Source organism: Schistocerca serialis, chromosome 3 (assembly GCF_023864345.2).
Source record: "Schistocerca serialis cubense isolate TAMUIC-IGC-003099 chromosome 3, iqSchSeri2.2, whole genome shotgun sequence".
Taxonomy (NCBI): domain Eukaryota; kingdom Metazoa; phylum Arthropoda; class Insecta; order Orthoptera; family Acrididae; genus Schistocerca; species Schistocerca serialis.
In genome coordinates, this window is record NC_064640.1 from 192,989,008 (window position 1) to 193,009,856 (window position 20,849).

Below are 20,849 nucleotides of genomic sequence, written 5' to 3' on the forward strand. Positions count from 1 at the left end.
CTAAGTCGCTACGTGAGAAACAACGTGCTGTAATCGAGTTTCAAACTCGAAGAATTCGTTCACACATGGAACACCTCTCCTTCAGCGTGACAATGCCAGACCACACACGAGCGCTGCGATATCTGCAACAATCCGACACTTTGGATTCACTGCCATCGATCACCCTCCATGCAGTCCCGACTTGAACACTTCCGATTTTCGTCTTTTGCAAATACGTAGAGAACACTTTCGAAAACTTCACTTTGACAATGACGAGGCGGTGCAAGCAGTGGTGAGGTTGTGGCTCCGTCAAAAAAGTCAAACGTGCTATAACGGTGCTAGCAACAAATTGGTCTCTCGTTATATATATATGCAGTCACACATACTAGTCGGAAATTAATGAAAGCACACACAGACGAGCAACAGACACTTCCACAACCACAGAAAACAAAACATAAGACAATCGCATCTTGCAACATGAAAGCCGGCGGCTGTGGTCGAGTGGTTCTAGGCGCTTCAGTCCGGAACCGCGCTGCTGCTACGGTCGCAGGTTCTAGTCCTGCCTCGGGCATGGATGTGTGTGACGTTCTTAGGTTGGTTAGGTTCAAGTAGTTCTAAGTCTAGGAGACTGATGACCTCAGATGTTAAGTCCCATACTGCTTAGAGCCATTTGAACCATTTTGAGCAACATGAAAACAAACTGTACGAGGGCGTAAGTTGTAACTGCACAATATGACGACGTAAATATATATAGTGTCAGTGAAGACAGTGGTCTACAAATCGAGCGCCTATATGTGGAAGAATATTAGGAATGAAGTAGGAAACAAAAATCTTGAGTAATAATTGTAATTTAATACTGTTTAATAGTAGTAATGTAAATCATGAGACCTATTTAAGATCTTGACAAACAAGTCTGTAGGAAATATCCAACTATTACAGTGACCATTGACGATGCTCTAAAATAAAGCGAAACAACTATGGTCTAAATATGACTTTTATTATAGTCGCCAAAGATGGTCTATAAACAATATTCCTTGTATAAGTACGAATACGAAAAAACAAACCCTTAAAAACATTAACATAACTGGGTGTATTCTATCAAGTTTTGAAAAGACTGTAACCGTTACACTTCAGAAGAAAGAAAGAGCGGGTGGTTGTGAAGATCACTGTACAATCAGTCTATAGGCACATGCATAAAAATAATCGCTCGGGTACTTCATCGAAGAGTATCACGGGGAATTGGAATTAGATTAGGTGAGGATCTGGACAATAAATAGTTTGGACAAGAAGAGAATAGAAGCTTTCGAAATGTGGTGCTACAGAAGAATGTTGAAGATTAGGTGGGTAGATCACGTAACTAATGAGGAGGTACTGAATAGGATTGGGGAGAAGTTTGTGGCACAACTTGACTAGAAGAAGGGATCGGTTGGTAGGACATGTCCTGAGGCATCAAAGGATCACAACTTTAGCATTGGAGGGCAGCGTGGAGGGTAAAAATCGTAGAGGGAGACCAAGAGATGAATACACTAAGCAGATTCAGAAGGATGTAGGTTGCAGTAGGTACTGGGAGATGAAGGAGCTAGCACAGGATAGATTAGCATGGAGAGCTGCATCAAACCAGTCTCAGGACTAAAGACCACAACAACAACAACGAGGATCTGGAGCACTTTAGGAGAAGTATAGGCACCGCGAGCAAAGTTTACGATAAACGAGGAACACATATTTCATCGTAGATTTGGAGTTTGGAGAAGGACTTTTGAAAAATTGAAATGCATTTCCTTTATGCGAAGCAAGTTGGAATAATAAGCACAGAGGGCACTGTACAAGAAGACAAAATTAGGGAGGGTGAAAGGCAGACTTGCTCGTAGACAAATCTGTTGCTTAATTTGTATATAAAAGGGACAGTTAGAGCACCAAGAACTATCTCGATCGAGGAGTTGTTTGCTATGGAAAAAAATCAGCATGATATGGTTCCCTGATGAAATAGCAGTGGTCGCCGAAAGTTAGCAGGAACTGAGTCGGGTGCTTAATATTGTGAAACGTGTATTTGACGGCTCTAATATCGTCACGTAGAATGCGGAATTAAGTACCAGTCAGGAGAGCAGGACCGTCAATAGAAATTAATACTTCGCACCGAAAGCATTTTTTTAAAGCACACAGGAAGCTAAAGCCGGACCTGAACTTCCTGTCTCAGCGGAGACTGCTCCTATTTGTATACAAGTACAATGTGCTCCTATTCATATATACGTAGAATATTCTAGCAAATTATTTAATTCCATAAAGAAGTCCCAGAACTTAATAGAAATCACAAATGGTAAATAATTTCAGTAGGTAAACATCGAAGCAGTTATCCGCACATCTTCATCCACCGACTATAACCACTACGTGACAACGGACGTCGCAGAACGCGCAGCAATGTGCAGATAAAGAAAAAGAAAACTAGAGCTATAGTATGTTCAGTGGACATGCTGTACGTTTAATGCTAAACTTGGGCAAGAAAGTTTTGAAAAGGTGGACGAATTTTGCAGTCTTGCATGTACATTGGTGTGAAAAACTTAAAGGACGAAACAGACTTTAACATAATGTGTCACTGCTAGGTAACATCCATACATATTATACTATAAAATATGTATGTACGTTTGTTCCAAATCTCCTCCTAAACCATTTTACCGATTTCAACCAAACTTGGTACACATATCACATACTGTCTGGTTCAAAATGGCTCTGAGCACCATGGGACTTAACTGCTAAGGTCATCAGCCCCCTAGAACTTAGAACTACCTAAGGACATCACACACATCCATCCCCGAGGCAGTATTCGAACCTGCGACCGTAGCGGTCGCGCGGTTCTGGACTGTAGCGCCTAGAACCGCTCGGCCACCCCGGCCGGCCATACTGTCTGGGAAGTATCGCTATGGCGGTAAAAACCACCTACCTCACAAAGGTTTGGGGGTGAGGGTGGAGGTGAAAAAAAAAGTGTGACTCACGACGCGAGAATACGCAGATTTTAGTCATCCAGTATTTCAGAATGAGAGGACGTAGACACTTGGAGCAACCTTGACATATAGTTTCAAACCTCTACGTAACTTTTTCTCGCTAACAGCCCCCAGAAAATGATGAATCAAAATAAGTTTATCGCTTACTACATTTTCGCTCTTCATATAGTAAAACTGTACATCAGACATGACGTTTTAGTTTGTTACTTCTTTACTACTGTGTTCACGACAAAGTTAGCAGACGGTTTCCAGCATATACCACTGAATGTACAACAATGATTATATCGTTATTAGACATACAGTTCAGGAGATATGACGTCGTAAACACTTAGATGCGTGAAAAACTGCCGCATCATGTATGACGTTTAAATTTACTACTTATTTGTTACTAACTCTATTCGCAATACATTTCGCATACAGTATCCACATACGCCACTGGACGTACCCATAAAATATATCAATGTGCGATACTTTGTTCAGGAGATATGACGCCATAAATATTGAGCTGCGTGAAAACGAAATTGCAGGGCGAAATTCGCTAGAGGCATAGGTGAATTATTTGTGCAAAAATCTGAGTGAAATATGTTAAATATATATGACGTGTGTATGCGGGCAAAGCCACGGGTAAAAGCTCATTCTAAATCCTTGGATGGAATTCAACCACTTGGTACACATACTACTTACTGTCTGGAAAGAAACTCTGTGGACGTAAGAGCCAGCAATCTCGTATTGATATATGGGTAATAACGTGGGGAGAGAGCGGGGTAGGACGAGATGGACAGGCAGAGAGGGGAAGGAGGAGATTGTCACTGATAAGGGGAGGAGGAGATAGACAGAGAAAGGCAGACCGAGAGAGGTGGCGGAGTGGTTAGTACACTGGACTCGCTTTCAGGAGGACAACGGGTCAAACTCGCGTCCGGCCATCCTGATTTAGGTTTTCCGTGATTTCCCTAAATCGCTTCAGGCAAATTCGTGATGGTTCCTTTAATAGGGTACGCCCGACTTCCTTCCCCATCCTTCCCTAATCCGATGGGACCGATAACCTCGCTGTTTAGTCACCTCCTCCATATCAATCAACCAACCAGAGAGGAACGGAAGAAAAAGATGGGCAGAGAGAAGGGGGAGGAGGAGATGGATTCATGGAAGACTGAAATAAATACATACCACGGGGAACGCCGGGTACTCAGCTGTATCGCGATCGTGATGACTGGGTGTTGTGTGCTGTCCTTAGGTTAGTTAGGTTTAAGTAGTTCTAAGTTCTAGGGGACTGATGACAATAGATGTTAAGTCCCATAGTGCTCAGAGCCATTTGAACCTTTTTTGTATCGCGATAAAACTTGGACCAAACATAGAGAGAACTACTATAATATAGAACACAAGGTAACCTGAAGTAATACGCAATGATATGAACAAAAATGACACTTAGTTCAAAGAAGATATTTATACTGTAGTCACAGGGAGCCACGATGGCCTCCTGGACGCTGCAAAACGCCGAACTTAGATATTATCGTGGAGTGTGATCACCACCGACGGCACTGCATGCTTTACAACGCGCTCCCAAGTTGGCCACAAGGTTGGTACAGAGGTCTTGTGATCGGGGGTTCCATTCCTGCACCAGTGCGGTTGACAGTTCTTGGATGGTCTCTACTGCATGTGGATGTGCTGCGATAGGTGTCCCCAATGCATCCCACGCGTGCTCGATGGGATTTAAGTCGGGGAAATGGGCAGGCCAGGCCATTTGCCGAATATCCCTTCGTTGCAAGAGCTCCTTCACTTGTGCTGTTTGATGCGATCACGCATTGTCATCCATAAACATGAAGTCAGGGCCGAATGCATCGCGAGAAGAGGCACATGGGGAAGGAGTAGCAGGTCACAGTAACGTTAACCGGTGAAAGTAACATGTTCAAAGATTTGGGGGTCAAGACACCCATGTAACGTTGTGTCTATCGACACCATAGCACCTGGACCGCTAAAACGATCATGGTCGACGATGTTCCTGTGTGCATCACGTATCCTCATACGGCGAGAGGTGGAAACACATGATGCACCCAGGAACATTGTCGAACATGATCGTTTTGGCGGTCCAGGTGTTATGGTGTGGGGAGGCATAATGTTGCATGGGCGGGCTGACCTCCAAAGCCTTGACCGTGGTAACTCACTGGTCAACGGTATTGTGACACTGTACTTCTCCAACGGGAGGATGTTCGGCGAATGGAGCGGCTTCCCCGACTTGAATACCATCGAGCACCTGTGGGATGTGGTGGAGGGACGTTTTGCAGCACGTCCACATGCACCAACGACCATCCAGCTGTCGTCAGCCTCGCTGGTGGTGGAATGAAACTGCTTACCAGCCTTGTGGCCACACGGGAGCACCTTGCAGTGCATGCACTGCCGTCTGTGGCGATCACGCACCCATTAAAAACTATTTTCTGCCTTTGGTAATGACGAGAGGACCATCACGAACCGCGGTGAATTCAGTGTAAATATTCTCATTGCGTATTTCTTTCATTTACGTTCAGTACTATTCTGTAGTACATCTCTATACAGGGTCCAAGTTTCATCGAGCTATATTACTTGGTTGTGACACGTCATGTGAGAATTACTTTCGTCCTTAAGTTTTGCACATCATTGTAGAATAGACAAAGAAGGAGAATACAGGGAAGACAGACCAGCAAGGATTGCACAATGCAAAAAGGGCTTCCTATACAAAGAAGCAACCGGAGACATGAAAAATATAAACCGTGTGACAGCTATAGTGGCAAAACATTAACAATGGGGACGTCAGAAATGAAACCATTGGAGGCCTTTCAAGTGTTGTGTTACGGAGGAGGAATAAAGAATCGATGGATTGATCGTGCAATTGGTGAAGACATGTTGCAACGAGTCAACGATAGAAATGCCTAACAAAGAACATAATGAACCGAAGAGAAAGATTGGTTTCTCATATTTTACGACATTAGTCATAAGTGAAATTTTTAGTTCAAGGCATAGTGGAAGGCATGAATCGCAGGTGAAGGCCTTTCTATGTGTGTAAAAGGTAGATCAGCAATGATGTGGAATGTAGCAGTTGTGCGAAATGGATAGCTGGCAAATGACAGGATTGGAGGGAGAGCTGCATCAAATCATCACCGAAGCAAAAACACATCACACGTAAGTACAAGTGACAACTTCGTGATGTTAGTAATGCTTCGTGGATATTCAGAGTGAATCTCAAAGAACTTAGTGCGAGATCTTTACGTGTGAGAATTCTTCACAAGGAATCTTGGTGAGTGACGTGTGATTCAGCGTTAGATTTCCTCCTCCTGCCTTTGCTTCTAAGCAGAGCGCGATAAAAGAGTTTATCGACGCATGTCTTCAGTTTAAACTCATTTTAGTATAGCATAAGTTTACCTTAGCTTTCCGGAGCGACGGAGTGTGCAACATGACTGGAAATACGCGCAGGTCGTTCCTACCTACGAACAAGATCGTAAGACCGACACACAAAGACGTAAAATATATCCCACTGACTTAAATTTCTTGCCACAAGTATTATGGGTGAGAATTATAATGGATTTTCGGGAAATCGAGCAACTGCAAACACCCGTCGTGTGAAACGCAGCTTCTTCTGTAAATTCATACGGGGTGTCCATGAAGGAATCCCTGATTTCAGAATTAAATATCTCGAAAACTAAGAGCGACGAGTGCAACAAAGGTACCTATGCTTATTATGAAAGCTGTAAAAATGTTATACAGAATCTTCGAATAGTCTGAAAAGCCTTTAACAGATGGCGCTGTACGCTGTGCGGCTTGTTCAGTATCAGCATGCTTAATTAAACTTGTCCTCTGCAAGCTACCTGTGCAATCACTTCACAATGATTCCGGAATGTCCATTAATCGTAGGACGTAGGCGGTGCAAACGAACAATGAAATTTGCCATCACGTCCTGCAGTGTCTCAAGGGAAATACATTCAGAGTCCACACAGATCGCCTATTCAAGCTCGTCCATCTTGGTGGGATGGTTCCGGCAGACAGTGTCTCTCAATGTGCCCACAAAAAGTAGTAACAAGAAGTCAAATCAGAAGAATATGGAGGTCAATCCATACACGTGCCGGTAAATTTGCAATAATGCAACGCAATTGTTCCAAAATAGCAACGTAACGTTGACTAGTGATCGGGCATTTTCGGAACCTCAAAATCGCCAGTTTTATTTATTAGCGACTCCATTTCATCTGTGAACCACATACAGCCAACAGCAAATCCTTCCTTATCAGTCATACGGTTCACAAAATCAGCCCTCTGTAACACAATTGAGCTATGGCGTGCTGGCTTTGGATTTTGCGTGGAAACAAGTGTAGCTGTGTTACAGTATTTTCTGCGTGCTGGAACACTTCAAACCAGTCTCTGCTCTAATGCTTCGGACGGATGTCCCTGGATTTTGCTGAATAATCCAAGAAATCGTGGCAATATTTTCAGGAGTATACCCTGCTAGATCATCAGCAACGCTACTTGTCCGTTGGAGCAGACCATTGTGACCGATCGGTTTTAGGCGCTGCAGTCCCGAACCGCGCTGCTGCTACGGTCGCAGGTTCGAATCCTGCCTCAAGCGTGGATGTGTGTGATGTCCTTAGGTTACTTAGGTTTAAGTAGTTCTAAGTCTAGGGGACTGATGACCTCAGATGGTCTCATAGTGCTTAGAGCCATTTTTGACCGTTGGAGTTTGGCGATGAGCTTGAGAATGGTTTTCACATCGGGTCCTGTTGCAACAGTAAACCGTGTTTGGAAACTGCGCCTAGTTGCCGCAGGGCTGTGTTCTAACCTCTGGTATACCTGTACCAGAAAAATACGTTGCTCAGTGGAATACATGATTTATACTTCTTCCTTCGGTACGCTAACCGCCTTTTACGCTTTAACGGTGCAGCTGATAGCACTGAACTGCGGCGCACAAGTTATAGAGACTATGTATTGCGATTACAGTGCCATCTGTTAGCAGCTTTTCGACCTATTTAGAAACTTTTGTGTAACTTCTGCACAAACTGCTCACAGCTTTCACAATAAACATTCCTTTTGTTGCACTCGTCTATCGATCTTAGCTTTTGAGATGTTTAATTCTGAATTCAGGACTCTTTCGCTTGACACCTGTATTGACACCTTAGCGAACAAACCATGGTTTGACTCGTTTATTTATCTTTGGTCTGAAATACCAGTATACATTAAGTTGTCGACATTATTGACAACTATTAGCAGTCTAGAACACTTACAACCATTGTTTAAAAGCCAAAAGTACTTCAAAAGCTAAAACTGAGTATTATTTAGAAAAGTAAGTGTATTTCTTTACATCTGAATTTTTCAGGTGATCGTAAGTTTAACTTCGCGAATAGCTGGCTGTTTTTCAAGGACTTCCTTGTGGGGTGGGGGAGTGGCTATGTACGTAAAAAAATCAGTATTCCTTTTGAGTCCATAGACCTATCACAGCACTGCACTGAACAGATAGGTATTTGAATAATGTTCAGGGGCAGTTCAATTTAATGAAACTAAACTTCTAATAGTTGTTGTTTATAGGTCCCCTAACTCTGACTTCAGAGCATTTCTGCTCAAGCTAGAGAGGGTTCATGATTCACTTTGTAGGAAATAGCAGAAATTAGTTATATGTGGTGACTTCAATATAAGTTTTGTCTATGATGGTGCAAGAAATAGGATGTTGGTAGGTCTCCTAAATTAGTATGATCTGAGGCAGACTGTGTTTTTTCCAAGTAGTTTTTTACACCTTGTCAAGGAACAAGAGTGGCAGGATTTTTATAGTGCCGATAACATAGATGATAAATATAATGCTTTCCTTAACACATTTCTCATGCTGTTTGAGAGTTGCTTTCCATTAGAACGTTCTAAACGGGGTAATAGCAGTTAATAGGTGGCTGCCTAGTGGGATAAGGATATCATGTACAACAAAGCGGGAATTATATCAAAATGTTAGAAGTAGTCACAATGAGGCTGCAGTAGCGCATTACAAACAGTATTATAAAGTGCTTAAAAATGTTATTAGGAAGGCAAAGAGTATGTGGAATGCAAAGAGAATAGCTAATTCACAGTATAAAATTAAAACCATATGGTCAGTTGTGAAGGAAGTTTCTGGTCAGCTGCACTAGGTCGACGATATAATGTCCGTTCGCAGTAAAAATATTTCTGTTACTGAGAAATCAGATATATGTACGGTATTTAACAATCATTTTCTGAGCATTGCTGGTGAATTAAACAAAAATTTAGCTTCTACGGGGAATCATATAACTCTCTTGGCAAATGCCTTTCCGAGATTGATGTCTGAAATACTCCTCAGTGATACAGACAAGAGGGAGATTGAGTCAATAATTAAATCACTGAAGACTAAGGACTCTCATGGTTATGATGGAGTGCCTAGCAGAATATTAAAGAGATGTGCTGCACATGTTAGTCCTGTACTTACTTACATTTGTAATTTTTCAATGGTCAGTTTCCTGAACGATTAAAGTACTTAGTAGTTAAGCCGCTTCATTAACAGGAAGAAACGGATAACGTAGACAATTTTAGACTGATTTCCATGCATCAGTGTTTGCAAAAGTTATTGAAAAGGCCGTGTATGTAAGGATAATGGATCATTTTATATCACACGATTTGCTATCAATTGTACAGTTCGGCATTAGAAGTCGCTTAACAACTGAAAATGCTATAATCTCTTTTCTCTGTGATGTACTGGATGGGTTAAAAAAAGTTTTCGAATGCTAGGCATATTTTTTGATTTAACTAAGGCGTTTGATTGTGTTGCTCACAAAATACTGCTCCAGAAGTTGGACCATTGATTTCAAAAATCTTAGCATCCACGCGCTTTCAAATCGAAACTAAAGAGTTTCGTAAGGGGTCACTCCTTCTATTCTGGCGAGCATTTCCTTGAAAAAGAAAGTTGATTCTTGTTGTATTGTTAATTGCTTTTACTTAAACTTATGGATTTGCTTTTTCGGGTTCATAAACATTTTATTTTTATCTGTTTCTACTTTTATGTTGTAATTTCATGTACTGATACGTTACATGACCTTGGAGATTTACTCCTCAATTTGGTCCTACGAAACTTGGCGTGTAAATAAAATAAATAAAATAACATACTATGTGGTAATTTGGTAACACAGGAGACATTTGACCATTGACCATTGTAGATATATCTGAGAAATTGTAGCATAATATATGCCATTCGTAGTGTGAAATCTTTACAGTCATATCACTATATTGGCCTTTTCAACCATTACCAGTTTGCTGAACTCACAATCTGAATATAATCCTACAACCAAACATTTACTACCACTCATATTTAGACTGTACATTACAGAAAATAACATCACCTTAATAGGCGAGTTATGCCATGGTAGCAGATTGATGAGTGGTGCTGATGATGCCGATAATGGGAACTCGATGTCTGGGAATATTTGTCGTATACCAGGTAGCCTGTCGCTGTGACTGCTGCTGCAGTGCATATGCTAGCCGCGTTTCCCTGTCCCATAATTCAGGTGTCTGCTGCCGTGGTGGTCGTGCAGACAATAGAATCTTAAACACCTGCATGTTCTGGTCCAACATTTTAGCTAGTGCCGCATCACGGGGGCTTTTCTCTTTTGGAAAATAAAAAATAAAAATCGTCAGAATTTCCAAAAAACATATAGACTATTCATAAATATATACTCATTTGCGGAAAAAAGAAAAATCGTTGGTATATCTAAAAACACATAGGATATTAATAACTGATTAATAATGAAAGAGATGTATGTACTAATACTTACTTTCGAACGTGACAGACTTTTTTCTATTCTGGTCAGAGACAGTGGCTGATGGCGCTTCATGATCCTTTCACTACGGTATATTGGCCTTGAGTGATGAAACACTTACAGTTGCAATAGTAATAAAAAGGGTCGATGGCATGGGGAGAATGATTCGTATTGGACTAGAAGAAGAAGGCGACAGAGGGGGATGGTGACCTTCGTTTCCCCGCCCTTTTTATGTCACGTACCCTAAAAGTACGGGTGAGGTATTTGCTTACATCCGGACCTTCAATGACCCACACACAGTTACCTTACAGATGTGGGCAGTGGAAGGGGAGAAAACTTGACACATTTCAAGTTACATCCTGACCTTGAATGTACCAAACCCAAGTGGCTGACAGGTTTGAGGAGAGGGGGGTGGATTTCTCGGAAGTGTGGCTGTGACCTTGACATAAAATCATCATCTGCCCTCATAGTCTCCCTGCCTCTCAACTAGCAGCCAACGGAGACCACGGGTCCCTTGTAACAAAATGCTCATAAATTAGTCCTGAACAACATCTAAAAATTCGTGATTGGGTTCACCCTACATAAATAACCTGGCAGATGTCCGCCTCCATAGCTGAGTAGTCAGTACGGTAGAAAGTCATGCCAGGGGCCCAGGTTCGATTCCTGGCCGGGTCGGAGGTTTTCTCCACTCGGGGAGTAGGTGTTGTGTTGTCTTCATCATCATTTCATCCTCATCGACACGCAAGTCGCCGAAGTGGCCTCAACTAAAAATACTTGCAGCAGGCTACCGGTCTACCAGGCGGGAGGCCCTAGCCACACGCGCATTTACATTACGTGGCAGATGGAGTCTGTAGCCGTATGAGGCTCTTTCAAGATCATGTAGTTCTGCATAGGGAGGTGACAGCGTTAGAAATTTGTTTAAAAATGCAGACAGACCGTTAGCGCCCTGGCATGAGGCTCTTTCAAGATCACGTACTTCTGCATAGGGAGGTGACAGCGTTAGAAATTTGTTTAAAAATGCAGACAGACCGTTAGCGCCCTGGAATTAAATGTAAATAAACGTACTATAATGTGCGTAAACAGACGAATCGATTCGATATCATTTAACTACACTGTCGCCCACTAATTGCTACAGTCATTCATGGTCTTTAAGTATCTATAATTTTCTGTCCGAAGTGGTTCATGGCGGTACAGCCTCATGATACCGTCCGTGAGGAAGGCAGATGCCAGTCTCGGATGTATTGAAGGAATCCTAAAGTCGCAATAGAGGTCGGTTACAAAATCTTCGTTCAGAGAATTGTTTAGTATTGCTCGTAGATCTCGGAGCCCTTCCAAGTTACTTTACCGGAAGAGACAGAAAAGATTCAGAGATGTTGGGTTGGGTTGTTGTAGGGGAGGAGACCAGAGAGCGAGGTCATCGGTCACATCGGATTAGGAAAGGACGGGGAAGGACGTCGGCCGTGCCCTTTCAAAGGAACCATCCCAGCATTTGCCTGGAGCGATTTAGGAAAATCACGGCAAACCTAAATCAGGAAGGCCGGACGCGGGGTTGAACCGTCGTCCTCCCGAATGTCACAGTAATGTTCAACGAACTGCAGATGTTACGTGAAATACTTTATGGACCGTGGAGAGCTTTACAAAATTCCAAAAATTCCCGTTATGAGTCAAGGAACTTACTCCTTCTCTCCAACATACATCTCGCGTAATGTTCAGTACGGTAAAATTAGTGAAATTCGGGCTCATATCTTTTATGTGACAATTACGTGTAACTATCGCGAATGGAATAGGAACCATGGGAAAACACTGTGCAATCCCCGCCACACACCTTGCGGTGCCTTGACCCATGCATGTGGAGATCACTTCCTCACGCTTGCCCTTTATACTCGTACACTAGCAACTGATCTGGCAGAGTGCCCGAAAAAATTCTGGTCGTATGTAAAATCACTAAGTTGGTCGAAACCTTTCATCCAGTTAGCTGTTGACAAGTCTGGTGTGTCAGTTGAAAGTAGCAAAACGAAAGTCGACGTTTTAAGTTTCACGTTCAAGAAATCGTTCACGCAGGAGAAACGTACAAATATACCATCGTTTGACCATCGAACAGACTCCTGCAATGAGGACATAGTACTAAGCATGCCTGGGCTAAAGAAACAACTGAAGCAGTTGAAAAGAAATAAGTCGCCAGGTCCGGATGGAATCCCATTTCTATTTTTTAAAGAGTACTCTACGGCATTGGCCCCTTACTTAGCTTGCATTTATTGTGAATCTCTAACCGAGCACAAAGTTCCCAGCAACTGGAAAAACGCACGGGTCACTCCTGTGTTCAAAAATGGCTCTGAGTACTATGGGACTCAACTGCTGAAGTCATTAGTCCCCTAGAACTTAGAACTAGTTAAACCTAACTAACCTAAGGACATCACAAACATCCATGCCCGAGGCAGGATTCGAACCTGCGACCGTAGCGGTCTTGCGGTTCCAGACTGCAGCGCCTTTAAGCGCACGGCCACTTCGGCCGGCCTCACTCCTGTGTATAAGAAGGGCAAAAGAACGGACACGCAAAATTACTGACCAGTATCCCTAACATCGGCTTGCTGTGGGATCTGTGAACATATTCTCAGTTCGAATATAATAAAGTTTCTTGAGACTCAGAAGCTTATGTCCACGAATCAGCATGGTTTTAGACAGCATCGCTTGTGCGAAGCTCAGCTTCCCCTTTTCTTTCATAATAAAGTGCGAACTGTGGATGAAAGGTAACAAGCAGATTCTACACTACTGACCATTAAAATCGCTACACCAAGAACAATTCCAGATGATAAACGGGTATTCATTGGACAAACTAGAACTGACATGTGATTACAAAATGGCTCTGAGCACTATGGGACTTAACATCTGTGGTCATCAGTCCCCTAGAACTTAGAACTACTTAAACCTAACTAACCTAAGGACATCACACACATCCATGCCCGAGGCAGGATTCGAACCTGCGACCGTAGCAGTCGCGCAGTTCTGGACTGAGCGCCTAGATGTGATTACAGTTTCACGCAATTTGGGTGCACAGATCCTGAGAAATCAGTACCCAGAACAACCACCTCTGGCCGTAATAACGGCCTTGATACGCCTGGGTATTGAGTCAAACAGGGCTTCAATGGCGTGTACAGGTACAGCTGCCCATGCAGTTCCAACACGACACCACAGTTCATCAAGAGTAGTGACTGGCGTATTGTAACGAGCCAGCTGCTCGGCCTCCACTGACCAGACATTTTCAATTGGTGAGAGATCTGGAGAATGTGCTGGCCAGGGCAGCAGTCGAACATTTTCTGTATCCAGAAAGGCCCGTACAGCACCTGCAACATGCGGTCGTGCATTATCTTGCTGAAATGTAGGGTTTCGCAGGGATCGAATGAAGAGTAGAGCCACGGGTCGTAACACATCTGAAATGTAACGTCCACTGTTCAAAGTGCCGTCAATGCGAACAAGAGGTGACTGAGACGTGTAACCAATGGCATCCCATACCATCACGCCGGGTGATACGCCAGTATGGCGATGACGAATACACGCTTCCAATGTGCGTTCACCACGATATCGCCAAATACGGATGCGGCCATCATGATGCTGTAAACAGAACATGGATTCATCCGAAAAAATGACGTTTTACCATTCATGCACCCAGGTTCATCGTTGAGTACACCATCGCAGGCGCTCCTGCCTGTGATACAGCGTCAAGGGTAACCGCAGCCATGGTCTCCGAGCTGATAGTCCATGCTCCTGCAAACGTCGTCGAACTGTTCGTGCAGATGGTTGTTGTCTTGCAAACGTCCCCATCTGTTGACTCAGGGATCGAGACGTGGCTGCGCGATCCGTTACAGCCATGCGGGTAAGATGCCTGTCATCTCGACTGCTAGTGATGCGAGGCCGTTGGGATCCAGCACGGCGTTCCGTATGACCCTCCTGAACCCACCGATTCCATATTGTGCTAACAGTCATTGGATCTCGACCAACGCGAGCAGGAATGTCGCGGTACGATAAATCGCAATCGCGATAGGCTACAATCCAACCTTTATCAAAGTTTGATACATGATAGTACGCATTTCTCCTCCTTACACGAGGTATCACAACAACGTTTCACCAGGCAACGCCGGTCAACTGCTGTTTGTGTATGAGAAATCGGTTGGAAACTTTCCTCATGTCAGCACGTTGTAGGTGTCGCCACCGGCACCAACCTTGCGTGAATGCTCTGAAAAGCTAATCATTTGCATACCACAGCATCTTGTTCCTTTCGGTTAAATTTCGCGTCTGTAGCACGTCATCTTCGTGGTGTAGTAATTTTAATGGCCAGTAGTGTGTATTTCTAGATTTTCGGGAAACGTTCGACACGGTGCCCCGTCGCAGGCTGTTATAGAAGGTACGCGGATATGGAATAGGTTCTCAGATATGTGAGTGGCCGAAGACTTCTTATGTAATAGAATCCAATATGTTGTCCTCAACAATAAGTGTTCATCAGAGACAACGGTGCCGTCAGGAGGGCCCCAGGGAAGTGTGATAGGATCGCTGTTGTTCTCTGTATACATAAATGATTTGACGGACAGGGTGGGCAGCAGTCTGCTGTTGTTTTCTGATGGTGTTGTGGTGAACGGTAAGTTTAGTGACTATAGGAAGATACAAGACGACTTAGACAAAACTTCTAGTTGGTTTGATGAACGGTAGCTAAATCTAAATGTAAAAAAATGTGAGTTAATGCGGATGAGTAGGAAAAACAAACCTTTAGTGTTCGGATACAGCATTAGTAGTGTCCTGCTTGGCACAGTCACGTCCTTTAAATATCTGAACGTAACGCTATAAAGCGATATGAAAGGGAACAAGCATGTAGGGACAGGTAGGAAAGGCGAATGATCGACTTCGGTTTATTAGGAGAATTCTGGGAGGGTGCGGTTCATCTGTAAAGTAGACCGCAAATAGGACGCTAGTGCGACCTGTTCTGGGTACTGGACGAGTGTTTGAGATCTGTACAAAGTCAGGTCATAGGAAGACATCGATGCAATTCACAGGTGGGCTGCTAGACTTGTTACTGGTAGGTTCGAACAACACGCAAGTGTTACAGAGATGATTAGGGAACTCAAATGGATATCCCTGGGGGGAAGGCGACGTTCTTTTCGAGGAATACCACTGAGAAAATCTAGAGAACAGGTACTTGAAACTGATTGCAAAACGATTATGTTGCCTCCAACATACATTGCGCGTAAGGACCACGAAGGTAAGATATGAGAAATTATGGCTCACACGAAGGCATATAAGATAGTTGTTTTTCCCTCATTCTATTTGCGAGAGGAACAGGAAAGGAAATGACTAATAGTGGTGCAGGGTACCCTCCGCCACGCGCCGTAGGGTAGATTGCGGAGTATCGGTGTAGATTTAGCTGTATAACGCTTTCTCAGAAAATTATATCGAAAAATTAGTTCCGGAGCCCACTCTAAGTGTAAATGGTTGCGAAAACGTACTTGACCTCTTAGCAACAAATAATCCTGAGCAAATTGGCAGCATCATGACGGATAAAGTGATTAGTGACTACAAGGTTGTTGTAGGAAGAATGAATACTGTAACATTAAAATCTACCAAAATTAAACGTAGTATATGTCTGCTTGAAAAAGGAGATAAAAATTCGCTTGACTCCTGCCGAAGAGACAGCCTCCCCTCCTTCCAATCTGACTATGCAAGCGTAGATATGATTTTGTTTAGATTCAAAGTAGCAGTGTCGACGGCAACTGAAAGATGTAAAGTAATAAGAGATGGCACTGATTCCACATGTTGAACAAAACGGGTCGGAACACTGTTGAAGCAACGAAAAAAGTATCCCAAATTTAAAAGAACACAAAATCCCCAAGACTGGCGAAGTTTTACGGAAACTCGAAATTTAGCACGAACTTCAATGCGACGTGCTTTTAATAGTGTCGACAACGAAACTCTATCTCGAAGTCTGGCAGAAAACCCAAAGAGGTTCTAATCGTATGTAAAGAACTCCAGTGGCAAGATGCAGTTAATACGTTCACTACGCAATAGCGACTGTAATGTTACTGCTGACAGTGGCACTAATGCAGAGTTACTAAACACGGTTTTTCGGACTTGCTTCAACAAAGGAGAAGAAGTAAATATTCCATAATTATAATCAAGAACAACTGCCAACATGAGTAACTTAGACATAGATATCCACGGTGTAACGAAGCGGCTTAAGTCACTTAATAAAAGCAAGGCCTTAGGTCCAGACTACAGGGTGGTCCATTGATAGTCAGCGTGCCAAATATCTCACAAAACAAGTATCAAACGAAAAAACTACAAAGAACGAAACTTGTCTAGCTTGAAGGGGGAAACCAGATGGCACTATGGTTGGCCCGCAAGATGGCGCTGCCATTGGTCAAACGGATATCAACTGCGTTTTTTTAAAAATAGGAACCCCATTTTTATTACATATTCGTGTACTACGTAAAGAAATATGAATGTTTTAGTTGGACCACTTTTTTCGCTTTGTGATAGACGGCACTGTAATAGTCACAAACGTGTAAGTGCGTGGTATCAGGTAACATTCCGCCAGTGCGGACGGTATTTGCTGCGTGATACATTACCTTTGTTAAAATGGACCGTTTACCAATTGCGGAAAAGGTTGATATCGTGTTGATGTAAAGCTATTGTGATCAAAATGCCCAACGGGCGTGTGCTATGTATGCTGCTCGGTATCCTGTACGCCATCATCCAAGTGTCCGGACCGTTCGTCGGATAGTTACGTTATTTAAGGATACAGGAAGTGTTCACCCACATGTGAAACGTCAACCACGACCTGCAATAAATGATGATGCCCAAGTAGGTGTTTTAGCTGCTGTTGCGGCTAATCCGCACATCAGTAGCAGACAAATTGCGCGAGAATCGGGAATCTCAAAGACGTCGGTGTTGAGAATTCTACATCAACATCGATTGCACCTGTACCATATTTCTATGCACCAGGAATTGCATGGGGACGACTTTGAACGTCGTGTATAGTTCTGCCACTGGGCACAAGAGAAATTACGGGACGATGACAGATTTTTTGCACGCGTTCTATTTAGCGACGAAGCGTCATTCACCAACAGCGGTAACGTAATCCGGCATAATGTGCACTATTGGGCAACGGAAAATCCACGATGGCTGCGACTAGTGGAACATCAGCGACCTTGGCGGGTTAATGTGTGGTGCAGCATTATGGGAGGAAGGATAATTGGTCCCCATTTTATCGATGGCAATGTAAATGGTGCAATGTATGCTGATTTCCTACGTAATGTTCTACCGATGTTACTACAAGATATTTCACTGCACGACAGAATGGCGATGCACTTCCAACATGATGGATGTCCGGCACATAGCTCGAGTGAGGTTGAAGCGATATTGAATAACATATTTCATGACAGGTGGATTGGTCGTCGAAGCACCATACCATGGCCCGCACGTTCACCGGATCTGACGTCCCCGGATTTCTTTCTGTGGGGAAAGTTGATGGATATTTGCTATCGTGACCCACCGACAACACCTGACAACATGCATCAAGGCATTTTCAATGCATGTGAGAACATTACGATAGGCAAACTACTAGCTGTTGAGAGGAATGTCGTTACACGTATTGCCAAACGCATTGAGGTTGACGGACATCTTTAGAGCATTTATTGCATTAATGTGGTATTTACAGGTAATCATGCTCTAACAGCATGCGTTCTCAGAAATGATAAGTTCACAAAGGTACATGTATCACATTGGAACAACCGAAATAAAATGTTCAAACGTACCTACGTTCTGTATTTTAGTTTTAAAAAACCTACCTGTTACCAACTGTTCGTCTAAAGTTGTGAGCCATATGTTTGTGACTGTTAGAGCGCCATCTATCACAAAGCGAAAGAAGTGGTCCAACTAAAACATTCATATTTCTTTACGTACTATACGAATATGTAGTAAAAAATGAGGGTTCCTATTTTAAAAAAAACCAGTTGATATCCGTTTCACCTATGGCAGCGTCATCTAGCGGGCCAACCATAGCGCCATCTGGTTTCCCCCTTCAAGCTAGACTAGTTTCGTTCTTTGTAATTTTTTCGTTTGACGCTTATTTCGGAAAATATGTGGCCCGGTCACGATCAATGGACTACCCTGTATATTCCAGTTAGGTTCATTTCAAGGTATGTTGATGCAATAGTTCCATACTGAGCAGTCATATACAATTCTCGCTCGTCGAAAGCTCCTTAGCTTAAGACTAGACAGTTGCACAAGTCATACCAATACCCAAGAAAGGAAGTAGAAAAAATCTGCTGAATTACAGACCCATATCACTAACGTCGATTTGCAGTGGGAGTTTGCAACATATACTGTGCCCAAACATCATGAATTACCTCGAAGAAAACGATTTATTGACAGATACCCAACACGGATTAAGAAAATATCGTTCTTGTAAAGCACAGCTAGCTCTTCATTCACACAAAATAATGAGTGATCTAGACAGGGGACGTCGAATTGATTTCATATTTATAGATTTCGAGAAGACTTTCGACACCGTTCCTCACAAGCGACTTCTAATCAAATAACGCGCATACGGAGTTTCAGTTGTGCGACTCGATTCGTGATTTCCTGTCAGAATGTATGTTCATAGTAAATGACGGAAAATCATCGAGTAAAACAGATGTAATATCTGGCGTTTCCCAAGGAAGTGTTATAGGCCGTCTACTGTTCCTGATCTATATAAATGATTTAGGAGACAATCTGAACAGTTCTCTTAGACTGCTTTCGGATGATGTCATTTACCGTCTTGTAAAGTCATCAGATGATCAGATCCAACTGCAAAATGATTTAGACAAGACACCTGTATAGTGCGAAAAGTGGCAACTGAATCTAAATAATGAAAAGCGTGAAGTCATCCACATGAGTACAAAAAGCAAACAGCTGAATTTTTGTTATGCGATAAGTCACACGAATCTAAAGCTGTGAATCCAACTAAATACTTAGGGACTATAATTATGAATAGCCGGCCGTGGTGGTCGTGCGGTTCTAGGCGCTCCAGTCTGGAGCCGCGCTGCTGCTACGGTCGCAGGTTCGAATCCTGCCGCGGGCATGGATGTGTGTGATGTCCTTAGGTTAGTTAGGTTTAATTAGTTCTAAGTTCTAGGGGACTGATGACCACAGCAGTTGAGTCCCATAGTGCTCAGAGCCATTTGAACCAATTATGAATAACTAAAACTGGAACGTTCACACAGATTATGTTGTGAGGAAAGTGAACCAAAGACTGCGATTTATTGGCAGAACAATTAGAAGATGGAACAGGTCAACTAAACAGACTGCCTACTCTACGCTTGTCCATCCTCTTCTGGAGCATTGCTGCACGGTATAGGATTCACGTCATATATGACTGACAGAGGACATCGAAAAAGTTTAAGAAGGGCAACTCGTTTTGTATTTTCGCTGCGTAGGGGAGAAAGAACCACGGATATGATACGCGAATTGGGGTGGCAGTCATTAAAACGAAGGCGTTTTTCGTTGCGGCAGATCTTCTCATGAAATTTCAATCACCAACTTTCTCCTCAAATTGCGAAAACATTTTAGTAGGGAGAAATGATCATTATAACAAAATAAGCACTCGCGCGGAAAGATTTAAGTGTTTGATATCCCCCGCACTGTTCCTTAGTGGGACGTCAGAGAAACAGCTTGAAGGTCGTGAACTCTCTGCCAGGAATTTAATTGTGAACTGCAGAGTAATCATGTTGACGTAGGTTGTGCTGCTGAAACTATGTGTACTGCACCTAGTTTTCAAATACTGAGTTTAAAAATTCTTGCACCATCTAGATGTAGCTTTTCACTGTGCACTGTATCAGGAAAGAATGTCGTCAGCACACGAAACACCCAGGTTTTGTGTCGATTTTCCATAGCCCGCATACGTGAATTCTGTGCATTCACATATCCAACAAGGCGAAACTATTGGCCTGCCTCGTCGAACGGAAACCAATCATAGAGTTCTTTATTATATAGAGTTACAGAAGCCATGAACCACTGAAAGAAAGATATAAGTTTTTCATTATCCCCATGTGACAACTCACGAGCACCGATGTATATCTAGCATGCC

The 20,849-nt window shown here is 43.0% G+C and overlaps 1 protein-coding gene across 2 annotated transcripts in view; it reads right to left on the bottom strand.

Annotated features, from left to right (window-relative positions):
* Positions 1 to 20,849, bottom strand: part of LOC126469901 (zinc finger protein rotund-like) — a 900,701-nt gene that overhangs the window by 305,372 nt on the left and 574,480 nt on the right. The gene's annotated exons all lie outside the window — the stretch shown is intronic.